Consider the following 18,688-nt stretch of genomic DNA (forward strand, 5'->3'; position numbering starts at 1 on the left):
CCTTATTGTAAAGTGTTACTATGTTTTTTAACCATAAGCAGAAAAATCATCTAAAGACGAACCTTTTGTGAGCTCAGAAGTTGTCAATATGTTTGGTAAAACCATTTGTTTGTATTTGTCTCTTTTTTAATAGTGTCATTTATGGAGAAAACTCCATTTCCCACAAAAACCGATTAATTTCTCACAGTGATTATTATATTTTGTGCTCAACAGACTAAAGAAACTCAAATACATTTTTAACAATAAGGAGAAAAAACTTAAAGATGAACCTTTTGTGAGCTCAGATGTTGTCAGTAAGTTGTAAATATATTGGGTAAATCCAACTATTTGTCTTAAAGAGATAAAGGTTCACCCAAAAACTAAAATATACTCACTATTAACTCTCTCTCAAGTGGTTTCATACATTTATAAATTTCCTCTTTTTATTGAACACAACATAAGTTGTTTAGAAAAATGTTAAAAGCTCGTAAGCATTGACTTCCATAGTAGGAAAAATAAATATATAGACCTCAATGGTTACAGGTTTTCAAACTGTTACTAAAGAAACTAAATAACTAGAAAACATCCAGCTTATTTATAGAGGATACAAACCGCTTTTTGTGAATGTGGAAGAGTTTTGAAGCATTAGCTGGTAGATGAAACTGAAAAAAGTAGGCGAAAAAGCCATTCTTTTACTTATAGGGAAATGATTTTAACAATAAGCAGTAAAAGCATCTAAAGATGAACCTTTTGTGAGCTCAGAAGTTGTCAATATGTTTGGTAAATTTCATTTTCTTAATAATTGTAAAGGGACAGTTCAGTTCACCCATAAATAGAAGTGTACTGACTATTTTTAAACCTTTTGTGGTTTCAAATGTTCATACGTTTTTTTTTTTTTTATTATTAGAAAATGAAAAGGATATTTTGAAGAAAGCTGAAAAGGTGTAATCAGTGACTTTGTAGGAAAACAAATACAGTGGAAGTCAATGGTTACAGGTTTCCATCTTTCTTCAAAATATCTTCTTTAGTGTTCAAGAGAAGAAAGAAAATCAGGTCAACAAGTAAAGAGTAAGTACATGATGACAATATTTTCAGTTTTGGATGAACTATCCCTTTATGGCAACAGGTTTACTCTTTTAAAGAAACATTTTTGTGAGTAAAGTCATTTAATCAGTTTTTTAAATTCATGATGCTGTACTGTTTATTAATCTCCATCAATTACAAATTTGTCGCAAAGCAAAGCTTTTAAGAAAGCTTCATGTATTTCATATATTTTATTGTGTTTTGATTCGTCTTGTAGCTTAGTTAGTCTATTGTCATGTTTTATCAAATCCTTTGGGAAAGAACAGGCCGGTTTTCCCTACAGTCTAAAGACATGTGCTATAGGTGAATAGAGCCGTAGTGTATGAGTGTGTGTGAATGCGAGAGTGTATGGATGTTTCCCAGTACTGGGCTGCGGCTAGAAGGGCATCCACTGTGTAAAACATATGCTGGAATAGTTGGCGGTTCATTCCGCTGTGGTGATAAAAAAAAATAATAAAAAGCGACTAAGCTGATTAAATAAATGAACGAATAAATTAAAAGTTTGCATGGATGTTAAAGAGTACCAGAACCATGAATGACAATAAAGAGCCTGTTTTTTTTAAAGGACAGTTAACCCAAAATTTATAATACCTCACTATTTATTCTCCTTCCTGTGGTTTTCAACCTTCCTGACTCCTTTCATCTATTGAACTCAAAGATATTTAGAAAAATTGTGGTTGCTTGCACCCATTGATATCCATAGTAGAAAAAAACACCATGAAAGTCAATGAGTACAATCAACCAGCATTCTTCAAAATAACTCTCGTGTTCAACAGAAGAAAGAAACAATGAGTAAATGATGGCAGATTTAATTTTAGGTGAATTATCTCTTTCCCCAGTGTGTTTATGATTACAATATTTTAAAATAATAAAACAAATAACAATTTTCCAGCAGTATAAGACGTTTTGGAGAGCTAAAATATCTAAAAGCAGATGACAGTACATACAACACAAAGCTTAAAGACTCATTTAGCTGTTGCTCATTGCATCTTCACAGTTCTGCAGTCTTGGGTGAAATGTCAATGAGGCGAATGCAATTTTGCTGGGATGGCGTTAAGATGGATTTAGCTTTACTGCCCTGGCTTTGCTGCCTGTGAGTTCAATAAAAAGTATAATTAAACTGAGGCATGCAGATAAATATGAACTGTATTTAAAATATCTTGTCTTGCAAAGCTAGGAATTGGCGCCGGTGGTTTGTTAGGCACGGCCAGGCATAAAACATGCCCTATATGTGTCAGTTTATCAGGTTTACATTGATGGATATTTCGAAACCTGTGTTTTTTAGTGCATGAATGTAACCCAGACTTATTTGATACAGGTTAATTAAGCAAAGACAAGCCTGGCATTCTGAAAGACAGCCAGATTGGTGGTTTTGATGAAAGAACCCAGTGAAGAGGTCAGATCAGATGCGATCTGATGGGAACTTTAGCCTGGAAATTACGCGTACAGCGCCAGCGAAGCGACACTATCACCATGCTGTCTTTCGCACCAGAGAGATTACACTCTTCTCTCTCCCATTCCCCGAGGGCTGTGACTTTTTGAACTGGCGATAAAAATTGAAGAGAGAGCGAGGGAAATCAACTCAATGGGGTCTCGCACCATTTGGGCCACTTGTTGGACAGAAACAACAAATCTTTAAATGCCAAAGTGCTGCTGGAGATGAGTATCAGAGAACTCTCCCACACTTGCACACTGTGAACGCATCTCAGAGGGTGTAAAAGCGTCATCTGTTTGTGTACTTGTTGCACTTTGGTTTAAACTGATGTCGAGATTAATTTTTGTGACACTTGAGAAATGGGCCTTGTTTAGGCTGGGTGCATGTTTTGCTAATGAAATCGACGCCTTAAGTGGCACAGCGGTGGGTTGTGCTGTCGTGAATCCTGCACTTGGTATTAAAAATTCTGCTTAAACACACGCGCGCACACAAAAATATACAGTTGAAGTCATAATTATTAGCCCTCCTTTGAATTATTTTTTTTCCTTTTTTAAATATTTTCCAAATGATGTTCAACAGAGCAAGGAATATTTCAAAGTATTTCCTATAATAATTTTTCTTCTTTGTTTTATTTTGGCTAGAATAAAAGCAGTTTTCATTTTTTTTTAAACCAATGTTAATCAATATCATTAGCCCCCTTAAACAATTTTTTTAAAACTGTCTGCAGATGAAACCATCATCATGCATTGATTTACCTAATTACTCTAACTTGCCTAATTAACCTAGTTAAGTCTTTAAATGTCTCTTTAAGCTGAATACTATATCTTGAAAAATATCTAGTAAAATATATTTTACTGTCATCATAGCAAAGATAAATCAGTTATTAGAAATGAGTTATTAAAACTATTATGATTAGAAATGTGTTGAAAATAATGTAGCTCCATTAAACAGAAATTGGAGAAAGAACAGGGAGGCTAATAATTCAGGAGGGCTAATAATTCTAACTCATTCAACTGTATACATTTCACACAGATTTACTTAAGTTTCCATAATGTAGTGAACATTTTAGTTGAACCCACTTAACTTTTCTAGTCATCTCACCTAACGTCAACCAGACTAAAATTATATATAATTATAAATAATATAATATTGAGGCAGCGAGAATTTCTTTTCCGTGGACAGAATAATTGAGGCTATTTTTATCAGGCAAATTACTAAAAATAATAATAATATTAAAATGTATACTAAATACTAGCCTGGAATACAAAATAATAATACTAAATACTAAACTTTAGTACTATAATATAGTTTTATAATCTTTTGTTCCATTAGTCTCACCTTCCGCTGAGTGAACATCTAATGATATAACATACAAATCAGGATACACTTTAGGAGTTTGGATGTCTTAATCCAGGTAGATCAGGGTGTGAATTACAAGGGGGTTTGGGTGGGACTGAGTCCCCTTAACTAATGCTTGATTCTCCCCTGAAAGACATCAAATTTAGGTGTATGGGGCAGGTGGTGTCAGCCCTTTAATAGTGGAAAAATAGTTCAAGCTGATCTGTATTTTAAATAATAATGTTAATGAATAAAATAAGATAGTATACACTTGAAGTCAGAATTATTAGCCCCCCCTTTGAATTTTATTTAATTTTTTCCCAAATGATGTTTAACAGAGCAAGGAAATTTTCACAGTATGTCTGATAATATTTTTTTTCTTCTGGAGAAAGTCTTGTTTCTTTTATTTCAGCTAGAATAAAAGCAATTATACAATAATAGCCTAATTGCCCTAACCTGCCTAGTTAACCCGACAAACCTAGTTAAGCCTTTAAATGTCACTTTAAGTTTTAAAAAGGTGTCTTGAAAAATATCTAGTCAAATATTATGTACTGTCATCATGGCAAAAAATCAAATAAATCAGTTATTAAAACTATTAAGTTTAGAAATTTGTTGAAGAAATCTTCTCTCTGTTAAACAAAAATTGGGGAAAAGATAAACAGGGGCGGCTAATAATTTTGACTTCAACTGTAAATATACATCTGACCAACCCCTATAATGGTTACTACCACTGTGAATCCATAATCTTGCTAAACGCTCTATGTGAGACAAATAAATAAATAAATAAATAAAATTCATTGTACAGTCTGAAATCTGCAAATTTAGAGCACCGGCAGACATGGTAAGAGTTCACAAGAAAACTTGGTGTATGTGTCAATATACAGCTGAAGTCAGAATTATTAGAACACCTTTGAAAGATGATTTTTCAAACCCTGAACATGACGCTGAGCAAAACTAACTGGTTGCTTTACATGTCAGTCAGAGAGAGCCTTTAGAAAAATACACATTTAGAAATTTATTTATTGATTTAAATTAATTGTTAAAATGCTTTTTTTTTTTAAATCCAGCTCTGCTTGGGAAATGTTTGCAAAAAAGAAAAGCCTAACAATTATTATAAATAAATAAATWWTATATATATATATATATATATATATATATATATATATATATATATATATATATATATATATATATATATATATATATATATATATATATATATATATATATAAATATATATATATATATATATATAAATATATATTACAATAAATATATGTTGGACAAATCAAAGATTAAGATAATATTATTTTAAATTTGTATAAAAGGAACAAGGCGAGGCAGTGGCGCAGTAGGTAGTGCTGTCGTCTCACAGCAAGAACCTTCTGGCTGGGTCACTGGTTCGAACCTCGGCTCAGTTGGTGTTTCTGTTTGAAGTTTGCATGTTCTCCCTGCTTTCGCGTGGGTTTCCTCTGGGTGCCCCGGTTTCCCCCACAGTCCAAAGACATGCGGTACAGGTGAATTGGGTAGGCTAAATTGTCAGTAGTGTATGACTGTGTGAATGTGTGTGTGGATGTTTCCCAGAGATGGGTTGCGGCTGGAAGGGCATCCGCTGCGTAAAAACTTGCTGGATAAGTTGGCGGTCATTCCGCTGTGGCGACCCCGGATTAATAAAGGGACTAAGCAGACAGGAAAATGAATGAATGAAAAGGAACAATGAATTAACAGAAAAAAAAATTGTTTAAAACTTTAAATCATAAAACAAAAACCAAAAAATTAAAGAGGAAACATAAAATGGTTAAATATATAATCAATACACTAAATTAAATATATATATTAAAACAAATAAATAGAAATTTGATTCAAATAAATAAAATTATACAAACAAATGTCTAATTTTGTCATGATGACAAACTTTAGTCTCTATTTCAGAGATCGCCACAGCGGAATAAACCGCCAACTATTCCAGCATATGATTTACGCAGCGGATGTCCCTCCAGTCGCAACACAGTACTGGAAAACACCCATACACACTCACATTCACAACACACTTATACACTATGAACAATTTAGTTCATTAAATTCACCTATAGCACATGTCTTTGGACTGTGGGGGAAACCGGAGCAACCCGGAGGAAACCCACGCCAGCACAGGGAAAACAGGCAAACTCCACACAGAAATGCCAACTTGCCCAGCCGAGACTCAAACCAGTGACATTCTTGCTGTGAGGCGACAGTGCTAACCACTGAGCCATTGTGTCACCCCATAATAATACTCAATATAAAATTTTAGTACTATAGTACTAAAAGGAAATTTCCATGTTTTCTTCCATTAGTCTGAGTCTCACAGTCCGCTGACACACAAAACAGGAAACACTTTAGGAGTTTTGATGTCTTTATCAAATTGGATCGATTCTACAGGATTTTCCTAAGAAAATTGATAGCTGTTAAAGTACAGTGCCAAAATTAATATCAACGATCAGTTTTCACACCCTTAACATGACACTGAACAAAACTAACTGTGACTGGTTGCTTTATGTGTCAGTCAGAAAGAGCCTTAACAAAATAAGCACATTAAGAAATCTATTTGATGATGTAAATTAATTGTTAAAATGTAAAAAAAAAAATAAATAAAAATGTTTGGAAAATGTTTGCAAAAATTAGAAAAGCCTAACAATTATCGAAAATAAATAAATAAATAAATAAATAATAGATATTAATACAATAAAACTGTTAAATGAATCAAGATTAAGATAATGTTTTTAAATTAGTTAAATACTAATTTTAAATGAGTATAAAAGAAACCAAGAAATAAAAACTAATAAAATTATATATAAAACATTAAAAACAAAACTGTTAAATAAATATTTTTAATTACAATAAATACACTAAATAAAAAATAGATTAAAACAAATAAATGCAAATTAGATTAAAATTAGACAAATAAATGTGTACAATTTATATTTAATATGAATAAATGCAGTACTATAATGCATAACAATTTTTAGTAAAACTTTTTTCTCAGTACACTTATTACAACCAACTATAGATGTCTTCTACATTTAAAGAGATCATATTTGGTGGTCTGTTTCATCTAGATTGAAACCTCCTTCTCTACAAGAAGCGACTCTACGGACAGAGTAAAGTCCATCTGAGAGACCATCTATTAAAAACAGCAGACTGAACGCCACATTAGATGCTGGAAAATCCCTCGTTTCAGTGAAGAAAAAAAAAATCAACACTCAACAACTTTGTGTATACGCAAAGAGCACTATCATAGTTTTTTCCCCTTTTAACAGGAGCCGTCATTAATCTAGATTATTCAGGGATCATTTAGCAGGTTTCTGGGTGAATGTCAATGAGCAGGGGATTCGTGCAGTGTCAGCACGGGTCAGTGGCGAGAAGGGCCGCTAGGTGGCGCCCGACGCGGTATTGTGGATGCCGGTGGTCAAGCCTGAATCTCGGACACTCTGCGCACCTGAACACTCATCCGTGTGACTATTTATGTTATTCAGAGACCGAAGTTAGTTTTCACAGCGTTTGTAGGCCGAATTCTTAAAAAACACAGCTTGAACATCTTATCTGACCGTGAAAACGAGTTATTTGAACATGTTGATGCAGCAGTTGCCATAATGGAGAGTGCAATTAGGCTACAGCTAAAGCTTTTCAGTTCAGGTAAAGCAAAGCGTAATAGTTATCACATCATTGTTTTGGCCAAAAAATATTGCCATTAAAGGAATAGTTCACCCAAAAAGGAAGATCCTGTCATTATTTAGCCTACTCATCCTTTTTATTAGAGATATATTCTGTTTATTCCATAGGTCCAATAATACAAAAGACAAACAAACAAAACAATACAAACCACACATTATGCCTTAAAAAGACAGCTATGCCAGTATTCCACTAAAGGTGACTGAAAACACACCTCAGTAAGCATTAGGTTTATAACTTTAAAGTGCTATTCTGAGAATTCTCCAACCGACATATAAACTTATAGATCAAAATTTTCATTAAAGGAAAAACTCTTACATTACAAAATATTTCACATGCACACCATCTATGTTTTGGTAGAAGAATCCTCAAACAATCATTGTGCAACCTGCAGCTTATGGAGACTCTCTTCTTAAAATTACACCAGAGGAGCTGTGTACAAAGAAGTAAGTTCTAAAGAGGTTTTCCTTAACCTGCTCCAAACACAAACAAAACTTTCTCACCAGCATATTTGCTTGAACATAACGTTCAATGTTCCCTGTACATATCATTATCAGTAAATATTTAATAGTTTTACTAACATTTAAAACTTGCCCTTACAAATAAACATCTGGGAAGAACACATCTCTATGTTCTTTGGTTCTACATGTCATATAAACACTCTTTTTTGAATGATATTGCACAAAACAAAGCAATATATTTTGATATATATTAAAAACAAACCAATAATAATAGCCTAATCCTGGATTCAACAGATAACACCCTTCAAATTAAAAAAAAAAATGGGAATCTGAACTTAATGAAAAGATTGAGGATGATATTTGGGAAAACATATGTTCAGAAGCTCATAAGGGGATCAACAGCCATAACTGGAAAGAGTTTGACTGGAAAACAAAAATTAGTTTTTTTAGAACACCATTGATGGTCTCCAAATATACTAATCGTCCACAGTCAGAGGAATGCTTGAGGGGTTGCGGAAATGTGGGTAATCACGCACATATATTTTGGGAATGATACTTGCATTTTGGCAAGGGGTAAAGATTGAGATAATGAAAATTATGCAGGTAGATCTGCCTTTTACTCCCCTGTTTTTCTTGCTTGAAGGGATACCCCAGGATATATATAATAAAAACCAGAGATATACATATACTTTTACTAAGTGCAAGAAAGACCATAACAATAAATTGGATGAAGCCACACCCTCCAACAATAGTACAGTGGATAGAAAAACTTGATTGTATATATAGAATGGAGTATATGACTGCTCAACTTCAACTAAAACATATTAAACATACTAAAACTTCAACTAAAACATATATGGATATTTTTAAACAAAGATGGGCACCTGTTACGTTGTACCTGAATAGGACATAGTATTTCTAGCTCCTTTGAAACTGAAAATATTGTATGTTTTTTTTTGTAATTTTTAAATTTTTTTATTTACATCTGCGGCTACTGTCTTTTTTTTTTTTTTTTTTTTTTTGTTAATAACCGCTGCTGTCACTGAATGTTCTGTTCTGTAAAACGTTTTAATGTATAAAAATAAAGCTAAAAAAAAAAAAAAAAAAAAAAAAAAAACAATATATTTTATAGAAAGCTGGAAACCTGATGCCATTGACCTCCATATTTCCTTTTCCTAGAGGTTTCAGCTTTCTTTAAAAAGTCTTTGTGATCAACAGAAAATAGTAAAAGGATAAATGTTTATGATCACTTAAGGGCAAGTAAATAGTGGAAATTTTCATTTTTGGGTGAACTATCCCTTTAATAGTCTTTATCAATGTGTATGCATTTGGTTGTAATTAGTTACTAAATATAAGCGCAATTACAGCTACTTTAAGATTTAAGCAAAATATAATAGTTAGCACATTATTGTTTTGGCCAACATATATTGCCATTAAAGGGATAGTTCACCCAAAAATTGTGTCATCATTTACTCACCCTTTAATTAACCTGAGTTTCTTCTGTTGAACATAAAGCAAGATATATTTAAGAAAGCTGTGGCCGCTGACATATTTCCTTTTCCTATACAGTTTCAGGTTCCAGCTTTCTTTAACATATCTTCCTTTGTGTTCAGTAGAAAAACACACACAAATAAAGGTTTATGACCACTTAAGGGTGAGTAAATAGTGGGCAATTTTTCATTTTTAGGAGTACTATCGTCTTAGACTTCATCAATGTGTATGTATTTGGTTGCTCAGTGAGGAGTTTATTATGTTCAGTTGTTTACCCACTTTTTACTACTTATAAAGTGCAATTACAGCTAAGCTTTAAGCTAAATATAATAGTTAGAAAATCATAGTTTGGCCAACAAATATTGCCATTAAAGGGATAGTTCACCCAAACAGGAAATTTCTGTCATCATTTAACTCACCCTAACTTGCATGTGTTTCTTCTGTTAAACACAAAGCAAGATATTAAAGCAAAAATAAAAAGCTGTAGCCACTGACTTCAATGCTTGCTTTTCCTATAGTTAGCTACATGTTTTAGCTTTCTTTAAAATTTTTTTTGTTTGTGTTCAACAACAACAAAAGGATAAATGTTTATAACCACTTAAGGGTTACAAACATTTTTTCATTTTTTTTGGGTGAACTATCCCTTTAATAAACTTCATCAATGTGTATGTGTTAAGTTGTTCAGTGTGGAGTTTATTATGTTCAGTTGTTTACCCACTTTTTAAATAAATATAAAGCGCAATTACAGCTACATTAAGCTTTTCAGTTGAGGTAAAGCAAAATGTGTAAAGTTAGCAAATCATTGTTTTGGCCAACAAATGGGATAGTAAAGGGATACTTCACCGAAAAAGGAAAATTCTTTCATCATTTACTCATCCATTATGTCCTAATTTCTTCTGTCGAACACAAAACAACATATTTTTAAGAAATCTGTAGCCATTGACTTCCTTATATCCTTTTTCTACAGGTTTCAGCGTTCTTTAAAATGTCTTTGTTTGTGTTCAACAGAAAAAAACACATACATGTTTATAACTACTTGAGGGTAAGTAAATAGTAGGTACATTTTTATTTTTGGGTAAACAATGCCAATAATGAACTTCAATAAGCTTTTCAGTTCAGGTAGGCTTAAAGCTAAATATAAAAGTTAGCACATCATTGTTTGGGCCAACAAATATTGCCATTACAGGGATAGTTCACCCTACAGGGAAAATTCTGTCATCATTTACTCACCCTTTACATGTTCCTATAACCTGTCTGAGTTTCTTTCTTTTGTTGAACACAGAAAGATATTTTAAAAAAAGCAGTAAACCTATAACCATTGACTTCCATATTTGTTTGTTTACAAGTTTCAGCTTTTCTAATATCTTTATTTGTGGTCAAGGGGAAAAGGGGAGAGTGAGTTAATGGTGGGCATGTTTCCATTTTTGGGGTGAACTATCCCTTTAATAAACTTCATCAATGTGTATATTTTAAACTTTGCTTAATGTGGAATTTACAGTGTTCAATTTTTTATCCACTTTTTACTTAAAGCTACATTTTTGTTACCAAAATGATTCATCTTTTTATTTCAATTACAAACCCACTGCTTATGAAAGAACTTTTTTGTTTCAAGCCTGCTCTATCTAAAGGAGCATGACTGTTAAAGCAACAGATAAAAGTGTGCAGAATGCAGTCTTAAATGCGCATTTAAACGACTGCTGCTGCTCAATCAGACAAGCCTGTTATTGTGTGCTTTAGATTGTTGTGGCACTAAGTGGTGGGTGTATATCAGCGCATTACTGAAAGGAAATGTGGCAGCATATTTCCACACACCAGTGAAAATATCTTGAGGGTCCAAATTATAGTAATAAACCCCTAACTACAGTCGAAGAGCAACCTTTAATTGCAGTGCGTCATGCGCGATATCTAAGGTGAGCGAGTTTCCAAGCGCACAGTTGACTTTTTATCCAATTCCACCACAGACGGCCCTTTACGTCAGATTCACGGACCTCTGAGGTATTTTAAACAGTAAGCCGTCCCCCCTAACACGTCTTGTCATATTAAAACCATATGCATGGCGGCATCCGCGCTCGCACTGAGTGCCCATCAATAACGCTAATGACCCGTTTCCCGGGGGATCACAACAAATACCCGAATGAAACCGCCAGTCTTTAACGGGGCCGCCGCTCCTTCCGCGGCTTACGAGCTGTCACGTCTCCAGCCACAGCTGCCACCGGCCCGACTTTATCAAAAACAGCGACGGATGAAAAGAGTGTGCGATTTGCGAGAGATGTATTAAAAGAAGAAACCTCACTGGAGGGCATATTTTTAAAACCTCCTCATCTGGTTTTCCGCGCTGTGCCAACAATAATCTGAGCAATTACAACACAACAATCATTCGCTAAAGTAAAGCCATTTTTTATATCGACAATGATATCTATAAGGTGAAATGAATAAGTTCAACAAGGATTGGGGACGCAACTAGACTTATTCCTCCATTCAATGAGCCACACACACACACACACACACACACACACACACACACACACACACACACACACACACACACACACACATATATATATATATATATATATATATATATATATATATATATATATATATATATATATATATATATATATATATATACACATACACACACACACACACACATATATATATATATATATATATATATATATATATATATATATATATATATATATACACACATACACACACACATATACATATATATATATATATATATATATATATATATATATATATATATATATATATATATATATACACTCTCAGAAAAAAAGGTACAATGAGGGTACAATTTTGTTCCTAGAGGGAACAAAATATAAAATTGTACCTTTAAAGGTCCCATATTGGTCCTTAGGGTACAATTTTGTACCCAAATGAGCTATAAAGGTACAAATGTCCAGATTTAGGTTTGAAAGGTACATTTTTGTACCTTTTATAGCACATTTGGATACAAAATTGTACCATAAAGGACCAATTTGGCACCTTTAAAGGTACAATTATATATTTTGTTTCCCTATAGGAACAAAATTGTACCCTCAGCTCATGATAAGATCAAGACACTATATAACACTAATTTAAATGTATTAATACTAAACATTAATACTAAAATACATAATTTAAAAATATAATAAATAAATAAATTGATTGAATTAAATATTTTAATAATTAATTTTTCTTTCATGTATTTAAATTACATTTTTTCTCAAAAATGTTAATAATTTATTTTATAATTAAATGTCATTTTAATCATTAAAAACGTAAATACTGGTCTTTGCTTACTGTTTAAGTCCCTATAGTATATATGAGATGTAGAATAAGAAGAACCATGCAGAGGGACAGCATCTTCATACAGGTGGTGATGTTGCTGTCTCTTTAAGAATTTGGCTTTTTGAGACGTTATAGTAGTGTTTGTTACTGAGGCGGTCGGTCGAGTATGCTTGCTGTTTACACAGAACTTCGCACGCTTTTCAAAGAAAAGTCTATTTTGGAGTCCACACTTTTCAGGTAAGAATGTATTAAAGATATATTTTCAGTCTCATTTTTACATGTGAAGCCGTGTTCTGTTGATTTTGTCTGACTCTCCGGTCTCGGCTTTCCCCCGCTTTGTGCTCCGGGCTGGCTGGTGTAAGTTAACGTTACGTTGGCCTGCAGGATGGAGTTTGCTAAGATGTCTGCAGCTTATTAAAGAAGTTAATACAACGTGATATCCAAGTCACCGAGGGACATAACGTTATAGAAGGTAAGTACTATATGCTGTTAGTTTTCTCGGTGTAAAAGTTCCCTTTATCGCCTACGTTACGTATTCGCGCCTTATATGTTACGTTACGTTACTGCTTTATTAATAAGTGTTGCCACGGCGGAATATAATCGCAACCCAGATAGCAAAATACACTTGGGCCAGTTGCGGCTAGATTCTCGCCTGCCCGAGTCCGTCTGCTGTATCGTTACTCGGGCCATATGCGGCGGCAGAAGCGAGCCGACGCTGCCGTAACCGTGCACCGGAATCGGGCCGTGAGTAATGTGCGGTGTGGCCCGGAGCTGGCGCGACTAAAGTCTTCATATACCTTGATATAAAACCTTTTGTTATTAATACTGGAATTTGTAATTATCGATAATGTTTTATATTTTGAGGCCATTTTCTAGCCACGGTTGACCGCGGAAATGTAATTTTAGACGGTTATATACACCGCCATTTTGTGAAGAAAAATCACAATTTTGTCACCGGCAAAGCGACTGATTATGTAAACGTGGCTAGTTACAAACGTGGCGTGTGTATGCTTGTACATATCTTCGTTTCAGTGTCTAAGTTACATTAATGTTGAGGAGTGTCCACAAACTCTCATGTCCAGAATTGTTGGTGCTATACTATCGTTTAACGTTATACTTATATATAAATAAAATACTATAAATAAATAGTTATTGCTTTATCTTATTGCTTTCCTGAAGTTTATGAAGTTTCCAATTGTATTTCAGGACAAGATTGAACAACATAATGCAGGCTAACAGCATTAGACCAGTGAAGGCATGTCATATGAAAGCATGGCTCAGTTACAAGATGTAAGTATGTCTCATTATCTATACCATGGTTTTAATGGCTTACATACTAATTTAAATTTGTAGGTTTTTACTTAGAAACAACAATAAATGTACACCCACGTGTTTAAAATTATTTTCTAGGTTTTCATCGAAAGATGAGAGATCAACTGAAGAATGCTATGGACCTGACTCTAAGGTACTCTTTCTAAACTTTCTCCACTTGATTAATATTATTCAATTCTAGCTTTGTATGGATTACTTCATATTTGTTTGTATGCCACATTTTATGTTCCAGGAATTGATTTTACAGCAGCAATTCTCATGTTGCCAGCCTTGTTAAGCGAGACACTTCAACATTTCGTTGTGCTCCAGTGTGTATGTTGTTTTCTGTTTAGTATATGCTGTGATAAATGCATTTTATAATGCTTGATATTCTTTATATTAGGATGACGCAGTGGGTAGTGCTGTCACCTTACAGCAAGAAGGTTGCTGGTTCGAGCCTCGGCTGGGTCAGTTGGCATTTGTGTGAGGAGTTTGCATATTCTTCCAGTGTTCGTGAGGGTTTCCTCCAAGTGCTCCGGTTTCCCCACAAGTCCAAAGACATGCGCTATAGCTGAATTTGGTAAGCTTATTTGTCTGTAGTGTATAAATGTGTGTGTGAATAAGTGTGTCTGGATGTTTCGTAATACTGGGTTGCAGCTAGAAGGGTATCTGCTGCATAAAACATATGCTGGATAAGTTGGTGGTTCATTCCACTGTGGCGACCCCAGATTAATAAAGGGACTAAGCCAAAAAGAAATTGAATGAATGAATGAAATTAATATTAGTCTTTTAATCTGTGATACTTTTTTTTTTTAAATCGGTGAATATTAATTATTTTACTTTCTATGCATGTTGATTTTCTCTTCATCAGTGATAGAGTGACTGATATTAATGTAATTATTGCTTTGTCATTTACAGTGAACCATCTTCACCACATCCAACAGTTCAAGTACAGGAGGACAACACCGACTGGACAACTGTGTTAACAAGACGAGTCACGGCAGTCTTCAGAGTTGATGGGATTGCGATTGGCCGGGCTAATGATGTGGACGAATATAAATTTTTGACATATCCATCTTACTAGAAGAACACCTTGATGTTTCTGCAGTGGAATGTTTTGAATGAACGGTGGACGGTGACAAGCCTCGATCTACTCCAGTTACCAGAGTGATCAACCTTGTTTTTTGTTTCTCTACATGCTCTTGGGATAATCACAATCATCAAGTTAATCTAGCACACTGCTATCATTCATGCATAAAGCTAATTTTTAAATAACTTGTGGTCCTAATGACTATCAAAGAACATTTTCCAGATATGAGTGCTTTACATGTCATGTTTATCAAAAACATAAACACATATTGTGTTACAACAAATTACAACTCCACTTGAGGATGATGAGGAGTAATCTACTGGTGTTGAGGAAGAGGCTACTGATGTATTTGGTTTTCTGCACTGTTGAAGCAATTTATAGAGAAACATTGCCTTCATTCTGAAATACAGAGAAAATGTTGATGACAAATTATTTATTATGACTGAGTATTCTGACTAAAGACGAATACTTTGGACTTTATAAAGTGAAGTACTTGATGTAGCCTGTGTAATGTGTTTATAAATCTTAAACAGTATTCTTGTGGTCTTTGTATTAAGGGTAGATTATATACTGTACAGTGAGTGAACAATTTTTATTTGTTTTCTAAATTGTTCTTTTTACTGTTTTACATGTCTGCTTTATATTTACTGTGTAATTTTATTTCTTAACACATTCAGTTTTGAGTTGTAATGAAATATTTCTACATTAATAAATAAAAATGGACATCTGCGAACCAAAATATTTTATTTATTTATTTATGCATGCAGTCACCAAAGGATCAAAATGCCTGGGTCAGTACCCTGAAAATGCTATATAATATAAAAAGGTACATTTTTGTACCTTCGGTGGTGGTACAAAATTGTCCCTTAAAGGGTACAAATGTAGAAGGTACAATTTTGTACCTTTAAATAGAGGTACAAATTTGTACCCTTAAGGGTACCACCCCAGTGACGGGCCATTTGTACCCTAAAAGGTACAATTTTGTACCTTTTTTTCTGAGAGTGTATATATATATATATATATATATATACACACACACACACACACACACACACACACACACACACACACACACACACACACTATTGGCCTACATATTACTGTAGACCCCCCTTCAATCAGAAAATCAGTCATACATGACAATTCCTTCAGTATGTGACAATTCCTTCAGTATAAAACAGTATAAATATTTGAGGGAAAATTTTCTTATGCTATAATCTGATTTTGTGAAACATTACTAATTCATATAATTTTAATCCCTGTTTTCTTAGCTTCAATTACAGATGTCAAGTGTTAAAGCTATCGCATTTACCTAGCACAGGAAGTTTAATCATGGTTGACAGAGTCAAATTTGTCCATTACAAAATTCATTTAAAAGCTTGCTATAAACAGTTTGCAAATTTTATTACAGTTTCAATGTCATTTAATTTAAAAGAATTAATTATTTGGTTTGTTAATTCGTGTCCAAGTCCAAAGTTTAAGGTTCAGTCTAAATTTTCAGTAAACATATTTTTGTTCAGATTTTTTGTAGGCCTGTTAATTGAACAAAACAAGCTTGTTTCTTGTTATTTTAATAGTTTGTATTTATTTGAACTTGACAATGTAACCAATTTACATTTAACCTGTTAATCAAATTAACTGAAATAATGTTTTAGAATGAGTTTTTTTTATATATATTGCAACGTTTGACTTTGTTCAAGTTTAAACTCTACATATATTATCATATGTACACGTTACAGCAATGTGGGTGGGTGTCTGATAGATGTGGGTTTATTATATTAAAACTTTGGGTTTCCACAAAAAAAAAAAAAAAAAACTATCTGGGAAATTGAAAAAAAATGGTAAAAAAAATTATCTATACATCTAAGTATATAAATGTATTATCACGACATTACAAGCCGAAAACTTTCCAAAGCGCAGGTTGTTTGCGCATGTTAAAGACACACTGACTAAAAAACGTAGGAAAAGAAAGGCTTAAAATAACTTTCTTAATCCATGTATACACAGCATACACACAAATATTAGCTAAAATATTATAACTCTTACCTTATTTGTTTATGAATTCCTATTTTTAAAAAAAGACTACACCAACTAAAGTATATATACAAAATCCAGACACTCACCTGCCATCCTGCGCAATGACCCGTTCCGACACTCTTGTTTTCCATGTGGCAGCCTGTTGGGAATTTGCCTGTAAACAACATTAAAGTTACTTCGAAAGGATTATGTTAATTAACAGGAAAAAAAAAACTGAAATATGCCGATTACTTACACGGGTGATAGACAATTGTTTTAGGCACTTTAAGTTGTGAGCCATTTTTAGGCGATGCGTCTTTGTATGTTCTGCATGTTTGTGTTTATGTGTGGAGGACACGGTTGCTGTCTACCGCCTGTCAGGCATATATTTTAGTTCACAATACTCTTATATAAAAGTGACCCACTACATATATTTATTGTCAATTTATATCTCTCTTTTTAAAATATGGTCTAAATCGCAACAATGACTTTCCTCTTTGTCTTCCCTTCAACTTCCTGCCCTTCATCCGTTCAAGTTTTGCGCGTGACAATCACGTGATTGCACATTTTGATTGGCTGTCAATGTTATTATTTAGCAGCTGGAAAAAATACCATAGTAGCACAGAAGTGTTATTGTAGCTTGTGGTGTCAAAATATTCCAACAGTATGATAGAATCAACAAAGGCCTGTTCAACTCTACAACTACCGCTATTAACACTGTCAACAATGACACACTCATTTGTTGCAGCTGGAAAAGTGTCCGCTGTGTAAAACATTTGCTGGATAAGTTGGCAGTTCATTCCACTGTGGCGATCACTGATGAATAAAGGGACAAAGTCGAAGGAAAATTAATGAATGGCCCACCTCTTAAAGTTGGTAAGTTTGAATGACAATTAAGGTTTTAATTGTTCATTGAATGAATACAAAGTTTAAAAATTGATTCCAATAAAATCACAATTGCCATAGTTAAACTATGATTAGAAACTACAATGTTGGTGTAAATGTAGCTCCATTTATATCAGACAAAGGGAGAAAAATTGAAGGTCTAGCCTATTCATCCCTGTTCCAAACTTGAGTTTCTTTCTTCTGCTCAACACAAAGGAAGACTGTTATGACCTTCTTTTAAGTCTAGTTGTTGGTTAGAGGTGCAACAAAGAAAATAAGATAAAGTAGTTTGAAGAATGTTGGGAAATATTTTGTCTTCTTTTTCATTGCATTGCATTTCAGAATATCATGTTTTGTGTTCAACTGAACGAAAGAAATTCATAAAAGTGTAGAACCACTTGAGTAAGTAAAATCGTGGAGTAAATTGAAAAATTTTTGTCAGAGGTATAAAACGCATGATTTGTATCTCTTTCTTTGGTCCAAGTTTACTATAAATCTCTTCTCAATCTTGGATTTGCCACATTAATGCAGACCCTCATTTTTTCCTCTCTTGTCCCAAAATTGTTGGCAAAAGTCATTTAATTT

General features: G+C 33.6%; 2 long non-coding RNA genes across 5 annotated transcripts; one reads left to right on the forward strand and one right to left on the reverse strand.

Annotated features, from left to right (window-relative positions):
- Nucleotides 1-12,929: 12,929 nt before the first annotated feature.
- On the forward strand, nucleotides 12,930-15,941 carry LOC141377890 (uncharacterized). 4 transcript variants are annotated; one of them, XR_012390992.1, is made up of 7 exons: nucleotides 12,930-13,038; nucleotides 13,164-13,273; nucleotides 14,008-14,091; nucleotides 14,212-14,266; nucleotides 14,366-14,445; nucleotides 14,516-14,692; nucleotides 15,031-15,941. It is a non-coding gene; the product is annotated as an uncharacterized lncRNA (long non-coding RNA). The 4 variants fall into 4 exon arrangements; XR_012390990.1 differs by having other exon boundaries at nucleotides 14,366-14,441; XR_012390993.1 differs by having other exon boundaries at nucleotides 13,186-13,273.
- LOC141377893 (uncharacterized) lies at nucleotides 14,932-17,905 on the reverse strand. Its single transcript, XR_012390999.1, has 2 exons — nucleotides 17,475-17,905; nucleotides 14,932-17,393 (listed from the first exon to the last, which is right to left on the reverse strand). It is a non-coding gene; the product is annotated as an uncharacterized lncRNA (long non-coding RNA).
- Nucleotides 17,906-18,688: the final 783 nt, after the last annotated feature.

Source organism: Danio rerio, chromosome 15, assembly GCF_049306965.1.
Source record: "Danio rerio strain Tuebingen ecotype United States chromosome 15, GRCz12tu, whole genome shotgun sequence".
Classification (NCBI taxonomy): domain Eukaryota; kingdom Metazoa; phylum Chordata; class Actinopteri; order Cypriniformes; family Danionidae; genus Danio; species Danio rerio.